This window comes from Vicugna pacos, chromosome 7 (genome assembly GCF_048564905.1).
Source record: "Vicugna pacos chromosome 7, VicPac4, whole genome shotgun sequence".
NCBI classification, from domain to species: domain Eukaryota; kingdom Metazoa; phylum Chordata; class Mammalia; order Artiodactyla; family Camelidae; genus Vicugna; species Vicugna pacos.
Genome location: NC_132993.1, coordinates 53,263,691 through 53,284,845, shown reverse-complemented (window position 1 = coordinate 53,284,845; position 21,155 = coordinate 53,263,691). Strand labels below are relative to the sequence as shown.

Genomic DNA, 21,155 nt, shown 5'->3' with positions numbered 1-21,155 from the left:
GCTCGCCTGAGCACCTTGGAAGGGCTGTTTCCCAGGACCCCTCTACGTGGACACCACAGGCTCCAATTCTCCAGTGAAAGCCGTGCCCTCACTCTCTTAGAAATCTCAGCTGGCTGCAGCCTTAATCCCTGCCTACCCAGCCCCTGTGGTGGCCTACGTAACCCTGAAAACTTTCCAGGGGGTTGCAACCACGCTCTGAAGCCTACCTGGGGGTCCCCTATCCAACTCTGTCCTTCATTGCACACTGTTCTCCAGCCCTTGGGTAACCCACTGAGTTCTCTGTATATCCTTGTAGTTTCTCACCTGTTATAATTTAATCATTCTTTACCCTAAAATTTCCCTCTTCAAATTGCTATGACTCCCTAACTACTCTTTATAGTACATTCCATTTCTCTTGGGCTAACTTTAATGAATTTCTTAATCTTGTGATCACAAGAGCTGGATTCAAACAGCCAGGACATATTAGCTGATACCTTTCTCTGAGAGTTGGATGCTTCTGCCCTTTTCTTTGCCTCCCACGGAATTTCATGAAACTGACCTCAAGGCCTAGACCTGACTGCACGTGCCAAGGTTTTAGATCAGTTTTGATGAACACAAGGTTTGACATATTTGTCGATAGTACCCGGAATAGTTTTGCATGCTATAATATTTAACAACCACAGGAGAAGGGCAAACCAAGATAATTAAGGTTAAAGGTATGTGGAATAACTGACTCAGAGAAGCCTAATGTGTCCCTATTTCTATTTTAACTCCGTTCAGTTTCATGAATCAATGAGCGAGAGCAAAGATAGATAAAAAGAGTAAATATCTAAACATCCAAACAGAATTTGCTTAAGTCTCCCCAGAAGAGTTATTTGTCATGCAGATTAATTTATCCTTTGAGAAAGCAAGTAATTTTCCTCATATATCCATCTGCTCTGGGGCTCCAAGTCAATTCTTAAAGAAAAATACAAAATATCTTTAATAGTTATTTAATGATTGATTTCATTAAGATGTATGCCCAACAAATTTCTACAAAATTAGATTCATAGATGTTGGTCCACTTTGGCACAGAAAACTTTAAAAGATGGAGATTTGGAATGAAGGTCCTATGACATATCAGCCCGTTCTATATTTAAACATACTTTGTCATTAATTACATCAACAGACTAAAATTTTTGCTATGCAACTTGTTTTTGATTTGCATTGATACAAAAATATTGAATAGATTTAGGAAAAAAAGATGATGGCTGTAATACAATACTCTGGGGGATTTCTTTATATAATAAATATTTTTAAATGATGTAGTCTATACTAACAAGAGAGAATTAAAAGTAGTTAAGAATCAATAATTATGCTATAATACTAAAAAGAGCCAAGCATGGTGATTTTCAGTACAGCTGACTCTTTAATCACAGATAAAACATCTTATAGAACATGAAAAGATGATGAGCATTTCTGCTTAGAAAAGCTGATTAAACATTATAGTGTGCAATCGATAAGATGTTTGCAGAGCATTAAAAATTAGTACCAAAATATTAAGTGCCTCAGAGAAAATTATGGCTAGGTCATGTCACATTAGGGAGTGACATTGAAAGGACTCACTAAATATGTCTTTCTGAATAATTTACCTTTTTATTGCAAGGATTAAAATGTAAGGGAAAACTTTTTCAAATGCCTTAAGAAATATTCTTGAAATAGTATTCAACTGAGATCGACATTTCTGTTATCTTGAGATAAAAAGAATAAAGGCATGAGCGTTTTGGTGAGAAGGGGAGAACCAATTTGGATTGCCACAGAAACGATTTCTCTTGAAATAAGCAATACATATCATTTAACTATGTATTTTATGAACATATGGAGTAATTCTAATGCAAGTATTCCTACTCTAAAGAATATGCAGTATTTTGTGGGGATATTCCCTAACTCAAACATATTATTTGTAAGTAGAATTACATGTTTAGAGGATAAATCAAAGGTATTCAGAAATTTTAAGTGTTCAACAAAATTGAAATAAGAAAGTTTGAAAGAAAACTCCCTGAAGAGTAAGAATTACAGACCGTTGGTGAAAAATACTTGAATGCAAAAGGAAAAAAAAAAAAGATGTTAGGGAAAAAATATTAAATACCTAAGGCTCTAGATAAAAAGACATTTGTGAAAAGAGTAAAACAAAAATATACCTAGAAATGGGACACTCTTGTGCCTTTTATTTTTATATAATTGAATTTCTGGAGAAGACAGTTTAAGAGCTAATAGATGACATTTGGGAAAAAGAGGTCAATTATTCCTTAGAGATTCTGAGTCACAATTTGAATATTCTATGTATGAGTCCAAATGTGGTCCTTCCCTGCTCTTTGAAAACTCTAAAAGCCTTTAATTTCCACAGGACTCTGGAAAGGTAGCATCAAATATTGGTTAAGACTACAGTTCCACTCAGACCCACATCTTATTTCCTGGCTGAACTTGGATAATTTTCTTAGTTCTTTGTACCTCAGTTGTCACCTATAAAATGGGAACACAGGACCTATCTCATAAGATTATGTGAGTATGAAATAAGTGCATGTAAATTGCTTAGAATAACGTTTAACTCATAATAACCCCTCAAGTTATTAGAATATAGTCTGGTTTACTTAGTGTCCTTTCAGCAGCATTAATTTTTATGTATAATTTATATATATGATAATTAAAGGTCATAATTATCAATCTAATCAGCCTACTCATTCCTTCCAGAATAGTCTTATTTAAATTGTTTTTCATCATTCTATCTCACTGTTCAAGAACCAAGAATGCATCCCTACCGCCTAGGCCACCAGAGGTAAGTTCTATCCGGATACTAAATCTCTCTGTGATTGAAACCAATGCTATTTATTTAAGTTCCTTTCCTTTTTACCGCACATTATGCCCCATCTGTTTCACTTGAGATTGTCCATTCTTTCTTACAAGTGACATGCCTTTGTTCATCTGTCCTGTTGGCCTGGAACAGCTTTCTCTTTTCCATTCTTTCAGGGGCAGTTCCAAAGCATTTCACTGCAGGGTCTTTGTGCTTGGAATCCCTCTCCTCTTCATTCTTTAATCTGGAATACTTGAATGCCTAATCTTTGCACGGCCCTGCTACGTATCGCAGGGAGTGAGCCAACATGGTCCCTGATCTCAGCAGCTGTCCCGATCTGTACCAGAGATGGACAGTGAAATAAGCAACCGGACCACGCTTGGTCTGCCTAGACTGCCCTTTCTCAAGCTCTTCACAAGACCCGCTCCTCCGTATCCTTCAGGCCTCAGCTGCAACAGTTCCTTCTCTAAGATGTCTTTTGATCATCCTATCTAAAAACAGCACTGGCCCTACCTACAGCCAGTACCCAACACAATACCTGAGGAATATTTTTTATAGTATTTACATTATCTGAACGTGTCATTTCCATAGATGGATTTCCTCGTTAAGAAGAGAGTGGCACTGTCCCCCTGCCAAGCTCCCAATTATCCACTGACAATGGTGACGCAGCTGTTTGGCACAGATACTCCTCAGCTCTAGTGCAGGACCTGACTGGCACAAATTAACCAGAATAATTTCTCCACCGTTGCCAAAGTACATAGTTCAGGGAAGGTCAGCACCCGAGTTCTAAGCCATTCAGAGCAAGATATCCTCCTGGCCGCAAACGTCAAATGTCAGAGTCAAACGTTTGCAGGGGCACGGGAAGGAGATTTCTCTTTCTCTCTGGACAGTATGGTGTACACACGTGAAGGCTGGCACTGCTGCAGCCATTTGGCTACAAATAGGGCATTTTTATTTCTTCTTTTCCAAGCGATGTGCCTCCAATTTCTTTTTCTTGTCCTCCTGTGGTAACTAAACTTCCAGAAGTGATGAGCGTAGACACTCATTCCTTCCTGAACTTGGGAGAAAGGCCCGTCTTTCACCTTCAGCACTGACGCTGATGCCTATTTCACAGACACCCTTGAGCAAACTGAGGCAATTCTCTTTTATTCTTAATTTGCTGAACTTTTTTATCCTGAATTGGTGCTAGATTTTGTTGAATTCTTCTGCACCAACTGATACGATCCACATGACTTCTTCATCAACCCATCGATAGGATGGATTACACTGATTGGTATGTAAATGTTCCACTAGCCTTGCGTCTCCGGAATAAATACCAGTCGGCTGTGGTAAAAACCTTTTTTCCATACTTTGTTGGGTAGGGATTACTAATATTTTTATTGAAGACCTTTATATATAAATTCTTGACAGATATTGGCCTGTAATTTTTTTTGTAATGTCTACATGTTGGAGTAGTATTGGAGTAATTCTGGCATCATCAGGTTGAGTTGGTAAGTGTCCCTTCCTCTTCTATTTCTGACATAGATAGTGTAAAATTTATAAAATTGGTGTTAATTCTTCTTTAACTGTTTGGTAGAATTCTCCAGTGAAACCAGCTGGAGCTGGAGACGTTTACTTTGGGAGTTTATAAGTATTCAATTTTTAAAATAGTTATTGGACTATTCATATAATCTGTTGTACCTTGGTTACGTTGGGTTAGTCTGCAGTTTTCCAGGAATTGGTCCATTTCTTCTAAGTTGGCAAATTTATGAGCATAAAGTTGTTTGTCCTATCTTCTTAATATTCTTTTAAAGGCCATAGGATCTGTGGTGATAGCCCCTACTTCACTCTTGATAGTGGTGATCTGTGTCTTTTTTTTCATTGTTGTCAATCTTGCTAGCGTTTTGCCAATTTTATTGATTTCTTTTGAAGACGCAACTTTTGTTGAATTGATTTTCTCTATTGTTTCCCTGTTTTTAATTTATTGATTTCTGCTCTTATCTTTATTTCTTTCCTTATACTTTCTTTGAGTTTCTTTTGCGCTTTCCTTTTTTCTTGGATCTTTATGTGGGAACCTAGAAGATGGATTTGAGACTTTTTCTTATTTCTAAAGAAAGCATTTCGTGCTATATATATTTTTTTTTCCTCACATGGTTGTAGCTGTTCCTCACGTATTTTGTTATATTTTAATTTTCCTTCAGTTCTCTGTATATCAAATTCCCTCAAGTTTTCCTCTTTTATTCATGCTATATTTTAGAAGTTTGTTGTCTACTTTCCACACATTTAGAAATTATCCTGGTGTCTTTCCATTAGTGACTTTTAGCTAAACTTATTAAAAGTCAGAGAACATACTGTGTGATATCAATTCTTTAAAATTTGTTAAAGTGTTCTTAATGGCCCATCTTGATGAATTTCCCATGAGCATATGAAAAAAATATGCACTCTGCTCCTGTTTGGGGGGATGTTGTATGCACATAAGTTGAGTCCTCTTGGCTGACTGTGCTGTTCATTGTTTCTATATCCTTGCTGAGTTTCTGTCTAGTAGTTCTATCGGCTGGTGAGAGGAGGGTCTTGAAGTCCCCAGGTATAATTGGGAATTGATCTGTTTCTCCTTTCAGCTCAGTTAGCTTTTGGGTTCACGTATTTTGAGGCTCAGCTGTTTGGTGCCTATATTTTTACGATCATAGATCTTCCCAGTAAGATTGATTTTAAAAAAGTCATTTTATCTCTTCCTTCTTTGACTCTGACAATTTTCTTTATTCTGACCTCTGTATTATTGGGTATTTACATATCCAGTGTTTTTTTGTTTGTTTCTTTATAAATGTTTACACAGTATATCTTCTTTCATGCTTCTAGTTTCAGCCTAGTTAGGTCATTGAATCTGAGATGAGTTTCTATAAATAATACATGGGCCATTTAAAAAAATCTTCTCTGCCAGATTATCTTTTGCTTGACATTTAGGATCATTATTCCTATGTTAGGGCTTCAGTCTATCATTTCATTGTTTGTTTCCTGGTTCTCATTCCTCTTTATCATTTTTCCTTCCTTTCTGTGGATTATTTGAACATATTTTAGTATTTCATCTTGATTTATTTATGATTTTTCTGAGTGTTCTCTTTGAAAGCTTTTGTGGTGGTTGTTCTGGATATTATAATATATACATTATATTTATTGCAGTCTACTAGTATAAATATTTTTTGCTCTGGGTACTCTTTTAGTCTCACTATCTCTTCTTTTTCTTGAACTCCAATGATATGAATGTTAGATATCTGTTGTTGTCACACAGGTGCTCCTCTGTCATCTACAGTCTAGTACTGAACCAATCCAGCAAGTTTTTATTTCTGTTATTGAAATTTTCAGTTCTGTATTTTCCATTTTATTCCATTGGTTCTTTTTTTTTCTCCCCCATTGGGTTTTTTTTTTATAACTTCCACTTCTTCCCTAAGTTTACTATTTTCATTTGTTTCAAGACAATTTATAACTGATACTGAAATGTCCTTGTGACATCCGTTTTAAATTAAATGCTGACGATTCCAACATCCATTTTATCTCAGTGTTGACATCAGTTGATTGTCTGTTTTTCATTCAAGTTTTTATTTTCCTAATTCCTACTATGATAAGTGATTTTCATTTGTACCCTACAAGTTTTATCCATTGTGTTAGGAGGCTCTGGCTCCAATTTAAATCTTCTATTTTAGGAGTCAGTCACCCTGTTTAACATGCAGATTCTAGCCTAGTTTTGTGGACTGTTGTTTCAATGAAAGTTTAATTTTGTGGGGTGTGGGTGTTTTTTTAAGCCTTTGTGGTTTTATTTTGGTCTTCTTAGTTTATCTTATGCTACTGGGGCTCTCAGTGCTCCTTGCTGGTACTGCCTGATGGATGCGCAGGGGTTTTACCAAACCAGGCTGCCTGATGTCACTCAGTAAGAGAGGAAACTCTCAGGCCCACAGGTTCCTGCTTAGGACCCTCTACACCTGTGAAAACAAATTCCCTAATGGGTTGCCTGTCCCCCACCCAAATTATAACTATACTGCAATAAAAAGAGTCCTGTTAGCAAGGCACTAGCAGTGGCTCTTCTGATAGGACCTCAGGAAAAGGTAAAAGAACCAGTCACGGGTCAGTTATTCCAGCTTCTCATATGACACTTCACCACGATAAAAGCAGGCAGCTCATCGGGACGTAATCACACAGATGTCTTGAGATGGTTAATTAAAAATGCAAAAGAGAAAGCTGACAGTGTGCTCACCAAAAGCTTAGTGGAATTTTATAGGAAATTCAGTAACTTCCAACTCTTTCTCCTCAAATATTCTAGGGTATTAAAACCTCAAGTTATTTATGCTTAATCTGCACTTAGAACAATAACAGAGCAAAGTTCTGATGAGCCTCTACTATTGGTTGCCAAAATACTCTCTTTCAGCATTAAGTTTGTAATACAAGAAGCAAATTGACATGAAGATGAGAGTCCCTTGACCTAGTCTTCAGTAAGTTATCCAAATATTGGGTGAGATGGTTTGAGGATTGAACAGAAAGTTTTTAGGTCCTCTAGATAAAGGAGTACAGTGTGTGGTCCTGCTTAGACCTGCTATTCATTGACAGATCAATGAATGAAGAAAAGATGGTATATACATACAATGGAATATCATTCAGCCATGAAAAAGAAGGACATACTGTCACATACTACAATATTATCGAACTTTGAAGACATTATGCTGAGTGAAATAAGCCAGTAACAAAAGGACATATACTGTATGGTTCCACTATGTGAGATCTCTAGAGTAGTCAAAATAATGAAAACAGAAAGTAGAATGGTGGTTTCCAGGGGCTGGGCAGGAAGGGGGAAATGAGGACTTCTTTAATGGGTATAGAGTTTCAGTTTAACAAGACAAAAAAGTTCTAGAGATCAGTTATACAACAGTTAAATACAATTAACACTACTGAACTGTATGCTGAAAAATGGTTATGAAGGTAAACTTTATATGTTATTTTTATTACAATTAAACATTGTTTTAAGAAAACCCACTGATACTGATATCAAATGCATTGATAGATTAAATGAAAACCCCCTCAGGTCATTATGCCTACAGAGGAGAATTACCCTGAAGAAGATTCAGACTTGGTTACTGATAGAGTTTTTAGACTTACTATAGTTCTTACTTAGTAGATGTATACTATGAAGTACAGATAGCTGAAGATCAGAGATACAGAAGAATTGTCAAGTTACTACAAAGATACAAGAAAGTTTGTACTAATTTTTTTGGATGATCCCACTGTCTGCTTAAATCCATACCAACCTCAGGGGCTATTATAGAAGTACAAAATGTAATCTGTAGGGTATCTTAATTGTCTAATTATGCAATGTTGTCGGACAAGTGAATAGTTAATGACTAATGGAAACATTATCACTCCTGAATCTATTATTCCACCATAATAAATGCACACTTGAGCCCAAATTGCATACTCTGTCTCCTAATACTAGTTAAGTTTTGTGAAAGGTCATTTGTGGCCCATTTTCCTTTACCAAAGAGATTTCTACTTCTTAGTTCTATTCTTCCTTCTAAGAAAGATACATGCTGACAGATTTGTTAAAGATTTATTAGATATTAAGGAATATAGGGGAAGGATCTATTCCTTTATGTATACCAAATGATTAAAAATGGTATGAAAGCTATTTAAAAATCTGATAATTCTTCCATTTATTATATAATTTTTATGACACCAACAGTAGAGTTACACTAATCAATTATTATTCTTTTCTACAGTTTCACTGAAAGACTTGTCTGTCCAGCTACCTTAGTGGTTTTGAGACCTTTATCCCAAGTAAGAATAGCTAGTACCATATTAGATAATGACTATTGACTATAATATGTTTTAAAAATTGTTTTTTGGTGAGATGCTCATTGAGCACTTTGCGAATTTTCAGAATAGTTTTGAGGAAAAATAATCGTTAAGTAAGAAGTGCTGTAAATATTTCTGCCAGCCATCCTTCCACATGGGTAATTGTTCAGCCAGTTCAAGGAGCACACACACGTTTCCAGAACTGAAGTGACAGTTTTCTAAAGTCATCAGCAAATCTTTTCTTTCAAAAATGGCATGTTTTATAAGTGTCTCTGCAAATTCTTTATTAATTTAAATGCTGTTATAAATTTGATGCATTCATGTATTTCTTTATAATTTTCTGTACTTTCTTCAGGTCTCTAGTTGGTCCATTTGAATGACTGTAAAACTTAAAGTTATGAGAAACTCACAATTCTCTCATGAGTCTGTTGAGAATTAGCCTCTGAGAAAGTCCATCATCTCCAGGTCTTCTGTTTCCTTTTTCTTTTCTTTCTTTCTTTTCTTTTTTTTTTTTTTGATTGAAGTATAGTCAGTTTACAGTGTTATGTCAATTTCTAGTGTGTGTTTTTGTTTTTTAACATCCAGAGTGAGGCACTGATAATGTCAGGAACTTTAACTTTTTTAAAGTCATAGAAAAGTTTTTTAAAATCAAATCTTACAGAGAAACATAACGTGTAAAACAGGTGAGAGTCAAGCTTCTCCAATCATGATAGGAAGGGCTACAGGGACCCTGCTTACTTGTATCGTCCACATTCCCCCGCCCTCTATTCAAAAGGACTATTCGAAATGACTGAGAATTCACTTGGCTCAATTTGAAAACCTGTGGATTCAATTATTTTCATTCATGTACTGACCTAAAATCCCAACTACAAAACCTAGTTTACATTTAAATGATTCACCTAAAAATTAGTCTAATATTCTAGCAAATTTCTAATTATTTAAAATAATTAAATAATAATCATGTCCTGGTAAGATTTTAAGAGAAAGGAACATAGAAATACAGCAATGTGATGTTCTCTATGTCTGTGGTAAGGGAGTCAGAATTTAGGATACAGAAGCCTAGAACCTTGTAAATTAAAGTAGATCTGTTTTGTTTGTGTGTGTGTGTATGACAGCCAAGAGAAAGTATAAGATTCCTAAATCATATTTAATTCAAGTCAAAACAAGTCTAGGTATACAAAAGAAATATGTTGCCTTATTAAAATTCAGAACTCATGTTAAGAACCCTTTTTGCACCAAAGCATTTAAACGTTAAATGATTGTTGAAAGGACATTGATTCTCATTTTGTGTCAAAGACAATTCGGCAACATGGAGTATAAAAGGCACTTAGCCCAATAAAGGTAAAACAAATGCATAGGTGAAATAAGGCCCCACGATGCTTGGGGCAGCCATGCCAAGAGTATTCTGATGCTCAGTTTTCATTTGTTTCATTAGACTCAGATAGTGCAGTTTCTCAACATACCTAGTAGAAAGGCAAGAACGAGATGTTCACAAGTGAACAGACTTCCAGCGATGAAAGTGTGACTGTTCATTGCAAAGTTTTATTTCCAGATTTTCAGACAGCACAAAAAGCTTGACAGAATAGCTCTAGGAAAGTAAAATAAGACAAGAGACAGAAAAGAAAAAAAAAAGCCTACTGAAGTTTGAGAAATATAAAGCCACCATAAAGGAGTGGATATTCAAAAACTTTGTTGGTAGGAACACCTGGAAGATATGTAGAAGCAGCACTAAGAAACTGAACAGCAACTTTAGGCTCGCTTTATGAAGGATAAAGCTCATGACAATTTACTTAACCTGTATAGTAGAAAACAAAATTTTTTAACGAGGCCATTTGTTGTGAATGTCAAGAATTCAACAAGAAGAAAACTGCTATGTTGGTTTCTTGTTTAAATACACGAAACAGTTCTCAGCAGAAGGAGTATGATTCTTTTTTTGAAAAGTGCCCCTATAGTGCATCAATCTTTCAAGAAAAAAATTCCTCCAGTTCAGAATACTGCTATCTTTATTTAAGGACATCTATGTAGATATTTATGTCATATAAGATCGGACTCTACTTACATATCAGTCATTTCCAGCAAAGACCATTGAAAAGCTTAATTTCTTCTGGAGAAGATTTGTGAACAAGTTAAGAAATCAGATCTGGTGGCTTCTGGGGCAGAGTAACAGGATGATTTTCATAAACTGATCCCTAAATACTACTGATCGTGTATCAATATTTGTGAAACATTTTAAAGTATGTACACCCAGTATATGTGTATTAATTTCGGAAACAAAGAATAACCTATATTTCTATTCTATCATTGAAACTACATTATAAAATGTATTTAAGACATATTTTTTATATATTTATATTTTAAGGGATTAAATGGCTTCTGAGTTGCACGTAATACATTGCAGTCAGCCAGCAGCCTCACTGTAACGACTAAAACCAAGAAAGGATACCACAAATGAAACCAATTTGCAGAACATCAGAGTACTCTGGATTAGCCAAGACTAAGTGAACTAAAATTCCAGAAATGAAAGGGCCCTCCTGGAGAGCGCCAGACCCCTAGTTGTTTTCTTTCCTGGGAGCATTCGCCAAATATGGGAATGAGCTGAGGTTAACTCATTTTAGGTAGAGGGTCCCTGCTGGGGGAGAGGGAAACCAGCAGAGATTTAAACAATTGTGCGTTCTTAAATGATGGACTGCTGTCAGAGGAATCTCAAATTCATGGTTAGCTTCCATCCTGGGATGTTTGCTTATTTCTGGGGTGGTGTGGAAAGCTGGGGACTCGGTCAGAAACATTTTAAAGGCACAGTGAAATATTCTGTAGCTTTCTGGTACTTAAGAGAAACTTCTCCTAGAGGGACTGCTTCAAACACATGGTCATCTCTGCCTCAAGATAGATGTGACATTTTGAACCTCCACAAGGTAGAACTTTAAAACACTAAGCTCAAAACCTAATAATAGTGGAAATTAATCCCCTCCAGGGTTTCAGGACCAGGGAAACAGAGATCTGGCAGGCTCTAAATCAAAACCGAGATGAAGGTCAGACTAAAACTCAAGCTTTCTTTTTCCTTCAATACTAAATAATTCACTCCACTCCCTTCTTGCTTGCATGGTTTCTGAAGAAGTGTATAATGTAATTCTTATCATCTACCTGAAAAGGTCAAGATTTTCTGTTTTTCTTTGATTTCCACAGTTTGAACATGATATGCCTAGGCACAGATTGTTCGGTTTTTATCTTGCTTGGTATTGTTTAAGCTTCTTGGGTCTGTGGTTCAGTTTCTGGGATTAAATGTGAAATGTTTTTAGCCAGTATTACTTCAAATATTTCTTATACTTTTTTCTCTTTTCTCCTGTTATTCACATTATATATATGATACACCTTTTGTAACTGTCCCACAGTTTTTGGATCTTCCCTTTTTTTTGTTGTTCTTGTTTTCCTCTCAGCTTTTCAGTTGGGCAAATTTTCCTAACATACTTTCAAGCTCACTGATTCATTCCTCTGCTGTGTTGAGGAATTTCCATGCTGTTTTCCATAATGGCTGCATCAAACTGCATTCCCACCAGCAGGGTAGGAGGGTTCCTTTTCTCCACAGCCTCTCCAGCATTTGTCATCTGTGGACTTTTTAATGATGGCCATTCTGACTGGTGTGAGGTGATACTTCATTATTGTTTTGATTTGCATTTCTCTGTTAATTGTAGCTGTTTAAAATTCTCAGTCTGATAATTCCAAAATCTCTGTCACGTTTGCATCTGGTTCTAATGCTTGTTCTGTCTCTCCACACTACGTTTTCTCTAGCTTTTAGCATGCCTTGTAGTTTGTTTTTTATTTAAAGCCAGACATGATGTATAAGGTAACAGGAATTGAGATAAATAGGCCTTTACTATGAGATTTGATGTTTATCTTCAGTGTTCTTATCTTTGGGCTTCTATAGAAGCTCTGCCTTAAATAAAGTCTGCCTCTAGAATATTCTATGTGTTTCATCCTGAACCTCAACATATCTAAGGTTTTTTTCTATATTTCAATTTTGTCTTTGATATTTCTTCCCATCTTAAGACTTGACTCTCTTCTTCATTTTGGGAAAATGTTTTTTAGTTTTTCTTTTTCTTTCCTTGCTTTTAAATTTCTTCTTTTTCATTCTTTTCCTTCTTATGCTCTAGAGATGAGCTACAGTTTCTGAAAACATTCTTTATGTCTTTCAATTTGATACCTATAATTTTTTTTGGTTTTGTTCTATATTATAGAAATTTGATTTTATCTTATATAGTACTATTTATTTTTCATCTATTTATTATATGACTTAATGCTAGTAAATTTGTACCTTGGCAGTGGCATTTGAACTGTTTCTTGTTCATACATTGATTCTTTTCTATAATCCCATTTCCTTTAAAATTTTTTTCTTCTTGTAGTAACTTCTCAAATCACTCTGAAAATGTAATTCTTAAACTCTTTGTACTTATTGTATCACACCCCCTCTCTATGGGCTTAATTGTTCTATTTATTTACTTTGTTCTTTCTCTTTCCTGCTGTCAACTTTCCATGACAGACAAATCTTAATCATTTGTTTGTTTTTGCTTAAGCAGTAAGTGGAATATCTTGATTTTTATAAATGGAATTTCTGGGAGTGATCAGGCATGCTAAACCAAGTTCTCTCTCTTCCATTTCTAATCTCCATTTCTTATCATTTCTTTTTATTCTCTGGCAACAATCCTCTAGCAGAGAGATGGCCACAACAATTCCAGGTTAGTAATACCATCCCCAACCTCAAAACACTGGCTGTACTTTTGAAAACTTCAGCAAATGCCCCAGAAAATAATCTGTTTAGTTTGATTTAGATCATATATCATAAGTCTATTTTTGAAGAATTACCAAGGAAATACATGTTAATTAACACATTTCAATCAAACATAATATCCTTTTTAAAAATAGACCTCTCACTCTTATTTCAAATTATGATACATATTTTTTCAAGGCTTGGGTTATATGAAGTCAATCATTTTTACCAATGAGGTTTGAAAAGCAACCTATTTTCAAATTACTCTTTAACATGTAACTAAAGGCTTTTAAATTCTGCCTTTTGATATATTATTAAATCATAAGGAAGCTTTTCATTCTATTAGAATGAATATCAAGAGATTAGACAGCTGTCTTGGTGAAACACAAATGAAAGGGTGAGACCCTGTGAAAATGCAAAATGTTTTTTTTACATCATCTAAATTTGGGCATTCATTTCTAAACATATATAGAATATTAGAGCAAATATAGAATGCAAACTCTAAGAAGCAATTGTTTTTTTACTATGATTGGTTCATAAGCTCAAATTTATTACAAGGTTTAGTTTGAGACCCATAAATTAAAAAAGATTGCATATAATTTGTGACCTCAGAGAAAGGTTATTCTGCAGTCTTTCCCATGTATTATCAAATCTATAAATTATCCAAAGTTCAAAATACCAATACAGTTACAGATTAAGTCATACTGACATAGATAGGAGGACTTGCCTATTGGAAAGAGGAATATTTTCAGCACAAAGAGATTGCTACCAACCAGTGAGAAGTGGAATAAAGAACCACGAAGCTCAGCAGGAACCTGGGACAATTGCATTGAAGATACGTAACCTAGAGATAAAAGAGCCCATTTCAGAAGAGGAGCAAAGCCCTCACCACAGAGAGGAGAACTGCAAAGGGAAAAATTTTGGACGTGATCACAGAAATAAGCTCTCACCTATTAGAACGAACTTGCTGAAGTTTTGTTGCATCATTCCCAAAATACTTTGAATACATCATTGAAGGGTTTCTTCAGAGACTCAGTCTATCTAACAGCTAAAAGTTCTTTAGCTGAAAGAGGGAGAAGAAAGGATTCCGTTATGCAATGTGCCGCGCTTGATTTGGAAAACGTTGCAGGTCTTGAAACATCTTTTGTGTATACAGCAGGTTCAGCGAGATACACAGGGACACATTCAACATAATCAAACTTGATGCTAATTCAGTTTTCACCAGTGATGTGGGGAAAACACTGCCCTCTCTGAGGTACAGGCTAGAAGATGGGTGTAATGAGAAAAATACAGGCTATCTTGACATGATACATTTAACTCATTGCTTTAGATTCAGAGATTCTGTACTTCTGTGTCTATACGGCAATATTTAATTGTGCTCATTGTGAGAGTGAGTGACTGACAGCACAAGGCTAGTGAGTAGGAATGGGCTCTGGCTAGTGAATGAGATGACCACAAAGCACCCACATTTCAGTGTGGCTTTGAGTTCTCATCGCACAGTTACAGTTGACAAGATCCCAGCGAAGTGCTACAAAACTGTTTCATTATGAAAGATGACTCTGGAAAGAAATCAAGCTGCTAGCGGTAGTGAGTCATTAAAAATATTAATGTTTTTATCATAAAGTAACATTTTGGGTAAATTCACGATGGAGTGTCAAATTATGCAGTGGCTTGGAAGTCGGAGGTTGTCAAGCCCACCCTAAATTCTACGTGAAAAGAAGACGTGATTTGTGAACCTGACTCAGCAAACGTTCTCAATAGTCCAAAATTTGTTCTTACCTTATTGTGAAAGGTAAAACTTCAGTAAAATCTGGAAAAGCAATTAACTCATAGTACGAAATATGGAACTTCAGAAGGAAATAGGCTTTTGGGGACATTTATTTTAATAACTGTATAAATAAACTATAATCCCACATGCATTAAAAAGTCTGAAGGTATCACTGGCACTTTTCAGTTATACTCTCTTGCATTTGAAAGAACAAAATACATGCTTAGAGCTGTGCTCTTGAATCTAAGATGGTCTCAGAAAGCACTTTATCAGAACGTGAAGGCTCTATGATATCTCACTCCTAATTATCAGGAAGAATTCATGTTGTAGTGGAAAATAAAATAAAAAAGTGGAAAGGCGTTCAAGAAATCTGGATTCTAGCCTTGATTCTGGTACCAGATCAACGTGGGGTTTTGTTCAGGGCACTTGGTCTTTTAGGGTTTGGATAGTTTCTCTTTCAACTGCGGGGGGTGAGGGGTGGGGCAACAAACTCAGGTGTGTCCTTCCTAACTCTAAGCTGCCGTGCTTCCTCGGATGTTCTTTGTCCAAAAAAGAAGTATCAAGGCCCCAAAGTATCTGCAGATGATTCTAAGTCACTTCAGCTGCTCCTCACTTTACATGTTGGCAGCATCACAGTAAAAAGAATTGAAAAGCCTTTCTGCCATGAGATGAGTAAGAAATTGGGCTCCATCTACTCTCCGAGCCGCCTGGCTTCTCTTCTCTGCCACACGCCCTCAGACTGAGCGGGATGTGACTGCCAAGCCAAACATGATCAAACTGTGGATTTGAACATTAGCCTGAAACACGGGAAAAGTTAAACGCTATGACGGCTGTCTGCGGTTTCATCCACCCTTCAACTGCATATCCATTGAGAGGACTCTGTCACTTGAATCCAGTATGGTTTTCAGATATATCTGTAGCATCCCCCACACCCCGCCTTAGCCGTCTATTATTGAGAATAACGTTTGCGGCATTTTATCTGTGAAGAAATGCAAGGAGAGGGAAATAATGGGCTCCATCATACACATCTCTCAGGCACTGTATTCATCCGTGACTTCTGCTAGAATGAAAGAGGGGCGAGGCATCTGTCTAGAGCTGCTGTGACCCTGAACCTAAAACTGTGGGAGAGATGTCTAGATCGTGCTCCACTGGACACTTAATTTGAAAGGGCAGAGCTTTTCAGTAGTGTTAAGATGTGCCAACACTGAAACAGGCTGAGGTTTGTAGTCAGGCCTCAGGGTCTGTTCAGGCTGGACTCCCTCTGAGCCTCACCAGCCTCCACTCTGCAGGCTCCACAACTCTCTGCTCCGCGGTCCCTGTGGCGCACACGCACCCCGGCACCCATCGCTCACCGAGGCGACCTGTCTCCTGGGGGCTTGCAAATGTGATGAAGCCATCCCTGAGCACAGACCTACTTTTTCCTACTTTAGAATCTAGGATCCGCCTGGCACGTAGTAGGCACTGAATAAATCCACCTGGCAAGTAGTAGGCACCTCATAAATGCTTGTTGAATAATCCTATGAGTAATGCTCCCCAGATTCTAGTTACATCCTCTGGAATTCCTTTGCCAGATGTTCTATAACAGATGATGATAGAACTTTGCCCAACAAATTGACAGAATTTAAGAAGAAGCAAGATTACCTTTTGGAAAATGAGAGGGAAATTTTTTATTCAGGCTAATATCTATTGTAGCTAACATTCAGATAGACTTAATTCATGCCAAGCTCGGTCCTAAATTCTTTTACATATATTAACTAATTTAGGCCTTACTCAACCATATGTGAGAGATGCCATTATTATTCTCATTCACAGATGCAGAAACTGAAGCACAGAGAGGCTAAGTAACTTCGTCAAAGTCACACAGACATTGGCAGAGCTGGGATTCAAAGCCACACAGTCTTGTTACAAAACTTATATTCTTAACCACTTATGCTATGGCTCTCTAGAAATATATTCCATTGTCAGTCAGGTGGAACCATAATTCTAGAAGTAATAAAGCTAATTTAGTTCATCAGAATTGGAATATATCATTCAGGGGACCCCTTAATCAGCTATCCTGGTTAAAAATATTCCCTTTGGTGTTGTTTTTATTATTAAAAAGAAATAATTAACTCTATAGGATAAATGTAAAGGGCTGCCTCATTTAGAAAGAGGATTGATTTTTTAAAAAAAACTTTTGCCATCAACTTTGGTCTGCAGGTCTGAGAGACTGTACCACTTAGCTCTCACACATAGTTCTACTGTAGCTGCTTGTTTAAACAATGACAAAACTCAAGAAAGCTTAACAAATTCTCGAATGGCTGGCCACGTGAGATTTTTGTTTCTCATGTTGCCACATTGACCTTCTAATACTGGCTTGGCTGCCTGATGATCCTTGTCCAAAGGAGAGTGGAAGTATGATCATGCAGATTTCTATGGTGTGAAAACTGAGAATAATCTAGACAGTCTTAAAGGGCAAGTATCTGGGACTCCTGTAACCCACACAAGCAGATCTCTGCCTTACATTTCAGCAGTGGAATAAATATATTACCAACCTAGGGCTGCCTTAAGAAATGGAAAAGGGGATAAAGGCTAAAAGGTAGATACAGACTTGGCACCAAGCCCTATATTGTAAAACAAAGTTTGAATTTGCTGGGTCCGAAGTCATTACAGTACTGAGCAAGCAATAGATACGCATTTGTACTGAATGTAGTTTTTGTAGGAGAAAAAAAAATAGTGTTAGTGAAGCTGTCAGACTTGAGAGAGGCATTTCCTAAGTTGTCGAAGGATTCCCTGTGTCTTCAGCCTCAGCTTCTCTTTGGTAAACTCTGATTATTGTCACTGAGCATCTGCAGATTGGACAGGATCCATAGCAGTTTTAGGATAAACTCCTTTTCCTGAATGAGTTTTACTCTCATTACTTTGAGTTGTACATTTTTCCCTTTGAGGAAATACTTCAGGTATGTTTACTATACATACAGTCATTTTTATTAGGGAATGGAAATTCCTATTACCAATCCAGAAAGTTTTGTGCTCAGTTCCCAGAGATACTGCATTTCATGTAGAAACTGTGGTGCATAATGATCCTCTGTGATGGATTATTTTACTTTACAAATTATTTCTCCACCATTGGTGAGTATTTAGAGTATACTCTAAAAAAACTGAACTAGCCCGTGCACTGAAAATGACATTTACAGAGGCTGGTGTGCTTTTAAACTACGATAGTTAAATATATTATCTGATAATAGTGTGATTTAAATTACTCCATCTGATATAAACAATCTTTTAGAAATAGATTATGCATCCAGTGATTAAATTAAGATATATTTGAGTATAATAGAATGATTTTCAGGACGTCTGAAAATCTAGTAGAGTCTCATTCCGGAGAATTACGGGCAACTACGGAAGAGGGAACTCTGTGTGTCCTGCGTCACACAAAATCAGTTGGCACTTTGGAACCTGCTTGCTTGCTTATCTGTTGACATTTGTCATCCACTGATTTCTCTCTCCCTCTTGTTGTAAGGCTCTTCCAAGTCCCTGGTGGGTTTTCTCTTAGTTCTCTGGCTTGTCCTTCTGAGTCCTGTTTGCCTTCCCCTCCTACCCAAGTCATCAGCGTTGATGCTCTTCTCTGTCCACAGCCCAGGCATCCTTCCTGCACTTTCTGGCAGGTATTTAACTCAACATCTCCATTTGAATGATTAACTTACCCTTTTCCTCCTTCAAAAACCAAACCAAACCATACTACTTATGCTCCTGGAGTGAGGTTCCCTATATCTGATGCTGACACCGATAGCCATTCATTCCATCAGTTATACCAGAAAGGAGGTAGTCATCCTTTTTTGTTTCTTTCATCTCTTCTAATCAGTCACCAATAACCCTACATTTACCCTTCAAATATCCGCACATCTGTCTCGTCTCTTTTATTTTCTCTGTGATCTCCCTTCATGCTAGGAGCAGCTTCCTCACACAAGAATCCAGAATACTAGTAGGAGTATTATTTCCATACAACCTTATAATTGCATCATACTTTCTATCTCTGTTCGTCCCAGTCACCGCCAGGTGCTGGAGCTTTCCAGGCTGTACGTTATCATTCTAGTCTCATCCCCAGGCTTGATATCCACTCATCTGACCTAAGCACCCACGCATCCATGTTCACAACACCCCCTCAACAACTACTAGATCACCCACTGTGATTGGAAAGCTCCCCCAAATCTTTAACTTCCTCTTGGAATTTTCTTCTCTCCTCCCTTCCTTTTGTGAACCCAGATATCCACTGAAGTAACTTCTTCCTTTTCTTAATTTGAGGTGGTTTCATTTCTCACTCACCGCAGGTTTGAGGCATACCACTTAGAATGTCTTACTTTCTATTATTACTTAAAATCCATTACTTCAATTTCCTGTTTTCACATGTATTTCTCTGGATAAGTCCTTTATCCTCCTCATTCATGCCGTCACGTAACAGTGTTCTTTTCACCCATCTCCCTCATCGACGGCTAGAACTTACAGCTAAGAATTTTTCTCCCACTTCATGTCATTTTTCTTTAAAACTTCAATATGTACAAATCCTCTCCTCTGGACTTTTAGTTTTCTGCTGTTCTCTCTTCCAATCATCTTTATATCCGCTCTACTGCTGGCATTCTCTCTTATAATAATATGCATAAACCCTGTTATCACCAGAAACTTTAAAAATAGAGGTTTACAGCAATCCACTGTGAGATCAACAACTTCATTTTTATAGCTTTTCTATCAAATACTGCTACGGCTACAAATATCTGACCTCATTGAGATTCCCAATGTGTCAAACCCATCACTTCTTCAATATCCATCTGCTTCCTAGATCAGCCTGGTTTCTATGGTCCATAAATAACTTTTCTCTTTTGCAAATATTCTCAATTGGTTGCATGACTCTCCCTCTATTTCACTCACTTAGGGAAATAGTAGGTCTGGATGAGTCCTACCACCTTCCTTCCCTGTATCTAAACTGCACTGTGGCACAGCTATAGAGGAGATCACCCACCAGGGCCAAGGAGAGTTTGCTATACATTTTTTATTAAAATTTTAACATTATTAGTTTTTTTTTTGATTTGCACTCATTGTGGCCCCACAATACTATGACATCTCAAATAGGCTGATGTTCACACTGACTTAGTCTGAACTTACTTTATACCACTAACTTGGGGCAGAAATTGGTTAGTTTCTTTCCAAATCATTTTTTTTCCTTCCTGGACTCACAAGCTCACTCTATTCCTTTGACTCCTTTGCAGTTAGAAGCAGTCACGCTCCCCAGTTCTGACCAATGGAATGGAGGCAGAAGATAAATCCATCACTTTCAGACGTAGCCCATAAAGAGTCTTCTACATACAGTCCTTCTCTTTCCTCATCTGCTGGCTGAATGGAAAAGCAAAACGAGGACCTAGAAGATGGTGAAGGCACAAGTTGGAAAGAACCTGGGTCATGGGTGATTATGAGGAAGATAACTTGCCTATAAGGAATACTAGCATAGGTTTTGTGTACATAATAAATACATGTTTAAAAAATTTTAGCTGCCAAGAATTTGGGATTTGTTTTGTTATAATAACTAGTATTTATCTTCTAACATAATATTCTTCCCTCCTACCGTATCCTCAGGTAATACACAATTCATTAAGAAAATTAAAGCCATCAGAATCAAATTCCATTTCCCATTCCTAAATGACCTGCTTACATTTGTGCCCATTTTTCCCTTCTCGTCTATCACAAGGGAATGACTAGCCCTCCTGGTGTCTAAGAACAATCATCCTGCTAGTGCTCTGGGTTCCATCCTTTATATCCTCTTCCGGGAACTATGGTCCCTCACTTAGCGATCTCCATCTCACCTGCAGCGTCACTTCCTAGCTACACAGGATCTTTCACATCAGCATAGAAACATGCTCTAGTTCCCTCTATTTTAATAAAAACCCTGCCTTAGTTCCACATCTCCTCCCAGTTACAGCATCTTCTCTGATTCATTAATAATCAAACTTTTTTCAAATACTTTCCTACTC

General features: G+C 37.0%; 1 long non-coding RNA gene across 2 annotated transcripts; it reads left to right on the top strand.

Annotated features, from left to right (window-relative positions):
* Positions 1-86: 86 nt before the first annotated feature.
* LOC140697568 (uncharacterized) lies at positions 87-20,604 on the top strand. 2 transcript variants are annotated; one of them, XR_012074719.1, is made up of 5 exons: positions 87-695; positions 2,366-2,520; positions 2,710-2,794; positions 8,548-8,605; positions 20,397-20,604. It is a non-coding gene; the product is annotated as an uncharacterized lncRNA (long non-coding RNA). The 2 variants fall into 2 exon arrangements; XR_012074720.1 differs by lacking the exon at positions 2,366-2,520.
* The last annotated feature ends 551 nt before the right edge of the window (positions 20,605-21,155 follow it).